Consider the following 7,649-nt stretch of genomic DNA (forward strand, 5'->3'; position numbering starts at 1 on the left):
AAGTACTCCTAAAGCACTGTAGCACACACTCTGAAGCTACTAGACCAACTCCCATTTCTTCCAATGAGTTGTATCTCCAGGACAAGACTACTACTTCCCTTCTCTTGGGCTAGCCCTGAGTGATTGGGAAGTCTTTCTAACACTACCACTCATAAATTACTACTGATGTATTTCTTGCCATGATTCTCATTTGATTATAAATTATCAATTTGATTATCAATCAGTCAGCTAGACTTAATTGGCTTTAAGAAGGGAGTATTTTATTATAGCAGTATAACTGGTACAGTTGAGGCAATGACCCCTTAACTCTGTGATACACTTTCCCATGAGTACAGACAGAGCCCAGGAGAAAGTGGGCTCAATCTTAGATTAAATGTGGCAAAAGAGTAATTCATGGCTCTTGAAAGTCTTTTTGCTACAATCTTCAAGATGTTTCTGTTAGGTATGGTGTGCTTTTTCTGCTAGGGTCTTTGTAGAGCCTGGAACCTAAATCCAGGATTCCAATAAAAACACTTCCATCAGCTATTACTGGGACATTATTAGAAAGCTAATGAGAAGACAGAGATCAAAATACTGTGGACCCTTCAATGCTTACAAATTCCTTCTCTAACCAAGGAAGGGAAAGGGGAAATTGCAACCAAGATCAAGGTCATCTTGGGTCCTGTTCCTTCTCATAAGTGGCTTTCTTCTTGGCGGTTTATCAAGAAACTCTCTTTTCTTTTGCTAGACACCTGAAATTCCTGGACCAGAACTCATTGACATTTTGTAGATGACCCACAGTACATGACTAAGCTTCCCCAGCAAATCTGAACATAATTCCTCTGCAACATTACTCTAGTTGATGAGGGACTTCTTTTGTGCTTTCTAAAGCTCATGAATTATTCAATAACAGTTCTCACTATGTTAAGGTAATAGGGTTTACCATCTTGATACATATTTTACATGAGGTGAGTGATTTAATTTATTGACCAATTACCAATTGATCTACAACATTACAAATATATTCTATGTATGCTTACATGTGGACACTTCTTCATTTTTTGGTCCAGTGTATGTAGAAAGCAAACACTTTTAAGGCAGAACCTCTTTCATTTTGTGTGTGTGTGTTTCCCAGGTATCTACACGGTACCTGGCATATAGTGGGGATTTAATAATAAAAGGCTTGATTTGTTAATTGACTCTAAACCAATGTTATAGTCATATAAAATTTTCTTTCATGCAATAATGAATGGTTCAAGATTGGGTTGACTTGTTTTGAATAAAATAATATTTTAAATTTAGAAAGTACTTTCTAGTTAGAGGATATTTTCCTCACAGCAATGAAGCCAATTAAGCATTATTTCAATCTTATGGATGAAGAACCTGAAAAATGGAGAGGTCATAATTTTTCCAAGGCCACATAATAGTAAATGACAGAGAAGTAATTTGAACTCAACTCCTCTTACTCCAAGTCTTGAGTTTTTCAAACTATTCCATATTGCATTTTTTACACAAAGAATAATAATATCACTTTTATTTCAATGTTAGAAAATCTGAAACTGCACCCACTTGAATGATCCTAGATCTTTAGAAATCTGAGGTTTAAATATGCTCCCATTTTCTTTATCTTTTCATTTTTCTCTAATGCCTTCCAAACAGAATGACATAAATTCTCCTAAGAATATAATAGTTAGCCACTTCTGTTAAAGCAAAGCAAAAATAAAATAAAACAAAAAAAAATTCAAAAGGCAGACAGCATTATAATCTGTGAAAAGTTAATGTGTTACTGCAGTGTGTCTAGTGCTACACAAAACATATGGGAAAACAAGGAAAAGACCATCTCTGTCTCCTAGGAGTAGAACCAAGCTACAACTGTTAACATTTTGTAAATTGCACTGACATAAATTAGGATCATATTTTCACAAATAAGTCAGAAGAATGAAGAGCTTCATGACTAAAAATAATAATAATTAATACATCCTGCATTTTTATTAAGTCTCAGGAAGATAATTTTAATTATCAATTAATATTAAATTAACTCTTTGGGAACTTCATGTATAGAGGTTCTGTTACAAGACAACAAGCAACATGAATAAAAGCATATCACTAAGAAATTCTATCTCCAACTATGACCAAGTGAATAGTTTGTTCAAATTCATCATTTCTGAGCTGTGCAAACTTCTAGAATCAGAGTTCAGGTAGAGTATTTCACACCTTTCTATAGTTAAAGGTATTCTTCACATCAAAAGAAAAACTGAAAACCTTAAATTCTTAAGAGCATGGACCTCAAACTTAAAAAGTATATTATTGAATTGGCACATACACACAAACACACACACACACACACACACACAGAGGCATAATGGGGCAAGTCCTGGATATACTGTCAATTGACCCAGGTTCAATTCTCAGTGCTTTCAATTATTACTTGTGTGTCCCTGGACAAATCAGTTAAATTCTCTGGGCCTCATTTTTCTCAATTATAAAAAGAGAAGGTAAGAATATGTCATCTCAAAAGTCTCTTCCAGTGCTTAAATCTACTATACAAATAAAATCCATTGAAGTTACAAAGACTTTACATCATCCCAGAGTTTACATCATTCTAGGTCCTCATAGCTACTTAAGTAAATATTATAAAATAATCCTTAAACCCCTTATCTCATGGGAATGGTATCATCCTTGTAGATGTTTTGGGGAGAGGAAGAAAAGCCTTTGGCATTAAAAATAAGGATTTACCTAATTTAGTTTTATGTAGTAGGTATATTTTCTTTGGATAAAAACAACATAAAAACAAAACAAAGGATTAGTGATATCTCTATATATTATATTTAGTACTTAAACAATGTCATCTGAAAATGCAACATTCCTAGGTAACTAAGCGCTTTTCAGACATTTTCAGTAATCTCCACAAGGATTCTATTAGAAAAGATGTCATTTCTAGAATTCTTAAAACATTCAAATATGACCTTGTTCTTTAGTTCATGTTATTAAGACTTTCCAGGTACCTTTCCTTCTCTTTTTAGGAATATCTTCCATTCTCTGACCCATTATTCCAAACTGGACTAAATTTATTCTGACAACTAGTCTTCCATTTTCACAGAACTTTTCCAAGGAGGGAAAAGCATTTGTAATCTGTTTTACTTTTGGAATAAGGAAAATATTTCAAGAAAGTGCCAACATTTTTTGAGTTTAGAAAAATAGAAGTATGAGGTGAAAGTTTTTTTTCCAAGTTTGTATAAGGAGCTAGTGATGGTGCCAGGATGAAAACCTAGTTCTATTAGTTATGGTCTACTGCTAGGATTTATTCTTCCCATTGTAAAAAAGTGTAAGAATTTTATTTTCCAATGTTTACAGAACCTTGAGTTTCTTATTTTTCTCCCTCTCCCCAAAACATCTACAAGGATGATAACATTCCCATGAGATAAGCTAAGGATCATCAAACAAGATCTACTTAAGTAGCTATAAGCACCCAGCATAGTGTTCAGCACCTAGTAGGCATTCAAAAATGTATGTTGATTGATTAGTGAAGGCAGAAGATTAAGCAATTTGATTTTTAAAAAAAAAATTGAATGATGTATTTCCGATGGATGGCTTGAGAGACGTGCTACTATTTTTAAAAGTCTTTATTATATAATAATTAAATTAACTTCAAAAAGCACTATTATATACAAAGAACTATGCTAGGTCCTGGTGGTAAAAGAGCAATTTAAAAAATATATCCTACTTGAGTATAGAGAAAACTTTTTTTTTTTGGTATGCAATGGGGTTAAATGACTTGCCCAGAATCACACAGCTAGTGTTATGAGTCTGAGGATGGATTTGAACTCAGATCCTCCTGAATCCAGGGCCAAGGCTCTATCCACTGTGCTACCTCACTGCCCCTAGAGGAAACTTTTTATTTGTTTTTTTATTTGTAATTTTTATTTATTTTTTTGTTTTCAACATTTACTTCCACAGGATTTTGAGTACCAAATTTTTACCCCATCTCGCCCCTCCCCCCACCCCAAATTGGCATACATTCTAAATACCCCTTCCCCTAGTCTGCCTTCCCTTCTATCTCTCCCCCCCCCTTCTCTCATCCCCTTCCTCTTCAATTTTCCTATAGGGCAGGATGGATTTCTGTACCCCATTTCCTGTATTTCTAATTTCCCAGTTGCATGTGAAAACATTTTTTAAACATGTGTTTTTAAAACTTTGGGTTCCAAAATTTCTCCCTTCCTCCCTCCCCACCCACCCTCATTGATAAGGTAAGCAACTAAATATAGGTTATATATGTGCAGTTATGCAAAACACTTCCATAGTAGACATGCTGTGAAAAACTAACTCTATTTCCCTTAATCCTATGCCGCCCATCCATTCATTCTGTTCTTTCTTTTGACCCTGTCCCTCCTCAGAAGTATTTGCTTCTGATTACTCCCTTTCCCAATCTGCCCTCCTCTCTATCATTCCCCTACTCTCTTGTCCCCTTCCCCCCCTATTTTCCTGTAGGGTAAGACAGATTTCCACACCCAATTGAGTGTGCATGTTATTCCCTCCTTAAGTCAAATCCTATGAGTATAAGATTCACTCATTTCCTCTCACCTTACACCATTTCTCCTTCACTGTAAGAGCCTTTTCTTTCCTGTTTGTTTGTTTTTTTGTGGGATAATTTACCCCATTCTACCTCTCCCTTTCTCCTTCTCCTAGTATATTCCTCTCTTATGCCTTAATTTTATTCTCCAGATATGACCTCTTCATTTTCAACTCACCCTCTGCCCTTTATCTATCTATCTATATGTATATATATGTACATAAAATTTTTTCCCCTCCAACTACCCTAACACTGACAAAGGTCTCATGAGTTACAAATATCATCTTTCCATGCAGGAATATAAACAGTTCAACCTTAATAAATCTCTTATGATTTTCTCTTTCCTGTTTACCTCTTCATGTTCCACTTGAGTCTTGTATTTGAAAATCAAATTTTCTATTCAACTCTGGTCTTTTCATCAAGAATGCTTGAAAGTCCTCTATTTCACTGAATGGCCATTTTTTCCCCTACAGGATTATACTCAGTTTTGCTGGGTAGGTGATTCTTGGTTGTAATTCTATCTCTTTTGCTCTCCAGAATATTATATTCCATGCCCTGCAGTCCCTTAACATAGAAGCAGCTAAATCTTGTGTTATCCTGATTGTGTTTCCACAATACTTGAATTGTTTCTTTCTGGCTGCTTGTAATATTTTCTCCTTGACCTGGGAACTCTGGAATTTGGCTACAATATTCCCAGGAGTTTTCCTTTGGGGATCTCTTTCAGGAGGAGATGGGTGGATTCTTCCAATTTCTATTTTGCCTTCCGGTTCTAAAAGTATCAGGGCAGTTTTCCTTGATAATTTCTTGAAAGATGATGTCTAGGCTCTTTTTTTTGATCATGGCTTTCAGATAGTCCAATAATTTTTAAATTCTCTCTCTTGGATCTATTTTCCAGGTCAGTTGTTTTTCCAATGACATATTTCACATTGTTTTCTAATTTTTCACTCTTTTGGATTTGTTTTACAGTGTCTTGATTTCTCATAAAGTCACTAGCTTCCAATTGCTTTATTCTAATTTTTAAGGAAGTATTTTCTCCAGTAAGCTTTTGGACTTCCTTTTCCATTTGGCCAATTTTGCTTTTTAGGGCATTCTTCTCCACATTGGCTTTTTAGACCTCTTTTGCCATTTGGGTTAGGCTATTTTTTAAGGTGTTATTTTCTTCAGCATTTTTTTGGGTCTCCTTTAGCAAGCTGTTGACTTGTTTTTCATGATTTTCTTGCATCACTCTCAGTTTTTCCTCTACTTCTCTTACTTGCTTCTCAAAATCCTTTTTGAGCTCTTCCAAAGCCTGGGACTGATTCATATTTTTCTTGGAGGCTTTGGATGTAGGAGCTTTGGCTTTGTTGTCTTCTTCTGGTTGTATGTTTTGATCTTCTTTGTCACTAAAGTAAGATAATATAGTCTGACCCTTGTTGCACTGCTTACTCATGATCCCAGCCAATTACTTGAGTTTTAAACTCTTTGTTAAGGTAAAAGTCTGCTTCCAATGTGAAGAGTGTACTGTCCCAAGCTTCAGGGGTTTGTACAGCTGTTTTCAGAGATATTTTTAGGGACCTGTAAATTTTCAATTCTTCCAAGGTGGTATGATAGTGGGCGAGGTGTTTACTCTCCACCACCACAACAAGCTCCACCGCACCAGCGCTCCTCCTAGTCCCAGGACCGCCCCTCAGAACTGTGGCCCAGATCCAAGCACCAGTAAAGCCAGAGATTCCTGCCTCAGCACTGGCGAAGAGATCCCTGCAATCCCTCTCTGATCAGCCACGCGATGCCCCCTCAGTCTGTGGGCCAGAATCTCAGTAAAAAGCTGCAGCCCTGGGCCAGGCTCGAGGCTTGTGGCTGAGACCTAGCTCCTCTCTCACCGCAGTCACAGACTTTTCCCACTGACCTTCTAAGTTGCCTTTGGCGTTCAGAGGTTGAGAAGTCTGGAAACCACCACAGCTGCCCGTGATTCAGTCCTCTGAGGCCTGCTCTAGGGTTGCTGCAGCCTTTGCGCCCACACTGCACTGCACTCCTCTCCCCGCCTGGTGCAATATACCTTTCAGATCAACCATCCAGGCTGTCTTTGGCTGGAAATTTATTTCACTCTGTCTTTTTGTGGGTTCTGCTGCTTTAGAACTTGTTTAGAGCCATTTTTTTAGGTATTTGGAGGGCTTTGGGAGAGAGCTCAAGACAGTCACTGCTTTCCCTCCGCCATCTTGGCTCCACCCCCTTTTATGTCTCTAGAGGAAACTTCTTAAAAGCAAACTTTGGCAAAGGGATTTGGGAATCAATTATTCTACTCATTGTTTCCTCTGTCTACCAACTGGACCTAATGAAATTCTCTAGGACTCAGCATGACAAGTCAAATCCCTCTTCCACATAAATGATCCCTGGATCATAGATCATAGAAGAAGCATTAACAATCTATTACACACCCCCATTTGATGGATGAAGAAACTAAGGCCCAGAGAGGTGCCATTACATGATCAATCATTCACATATTTGAAACTGGTCAGCATTCCCTTCTATTAAACTGTGAGGTCTTTGAAAGTAAGAACTGTCTTATACTTTTCTTTGTATCCTCATTGCTTAACAAAATTTCTGGCACATAGCAGGTATTTAATAAATGTTTCCTGACTGATGTTCTTCTATTTTTTTGTTGACTTTTCTTCTTAAGGCAAAGCATCCCTGATTCCAGCTGACCCTCAAATTATGAGTTTTGAGGTCACTTTCTTCTGGAATTACTCCAGATTTGTAATTTCTTTTCCAAAATGTGGTTCCCCAGTAATAAGTATGACATTACAGATGTGGTCTAAAAAAGGAGAGTATATCTGGACTGCCAACACCATCATTATAGACATTTGATTCCATTAATGGATTAAATTTTTTTCATTTGCTATCCTATTATGTTTTATCTTGCTCTAATATAACCCCCAAAGAGGTCCTTGTTCTTATTCTTTGTATTGCTCACCTCTCCCCCTCCTCCCACAACACTAAATGTGACATTTTCATTTGTAATGGGGAAAAGAGGTAAATAGCAGTCTCTATCCCCTGTCTCAGGTTGGGGGCACTACTCAGTTCTGAGCCTGAACCCTGGCCACTTCTAAAAAGATACACACTT

General features: G+C 37.0%; 1 pseudogene; it reads left to right on the forward strand.

Annotated features, from left to right (window-relative positions):
* The window catches only part of LOC114046319, a 122,460-nt pseudogene extending 116,071 nt beyond the window's left edge, over positions 1–6,389 (forward strand).
* The last annotated feature ends 1,260 nt before the right edge of the window (positions 6,390–7,649 follow it).

This window comes from Vombatus ursinus, unplaced genomic scaffold (assembly GCF_900497805.2).
Source record: "Vombatus ursinus unplaced genomic scaffold, bare-nosed wombat genome assembly UNPS02001419.1, whole genome shotgun sequence".
Classification (NCBI taxonomy): Eukaryota; Metazoa; Chordata; class Mammalia; order Diprotodontia; family Vombatidae; genus Vombatus; species Vombatus ursinus.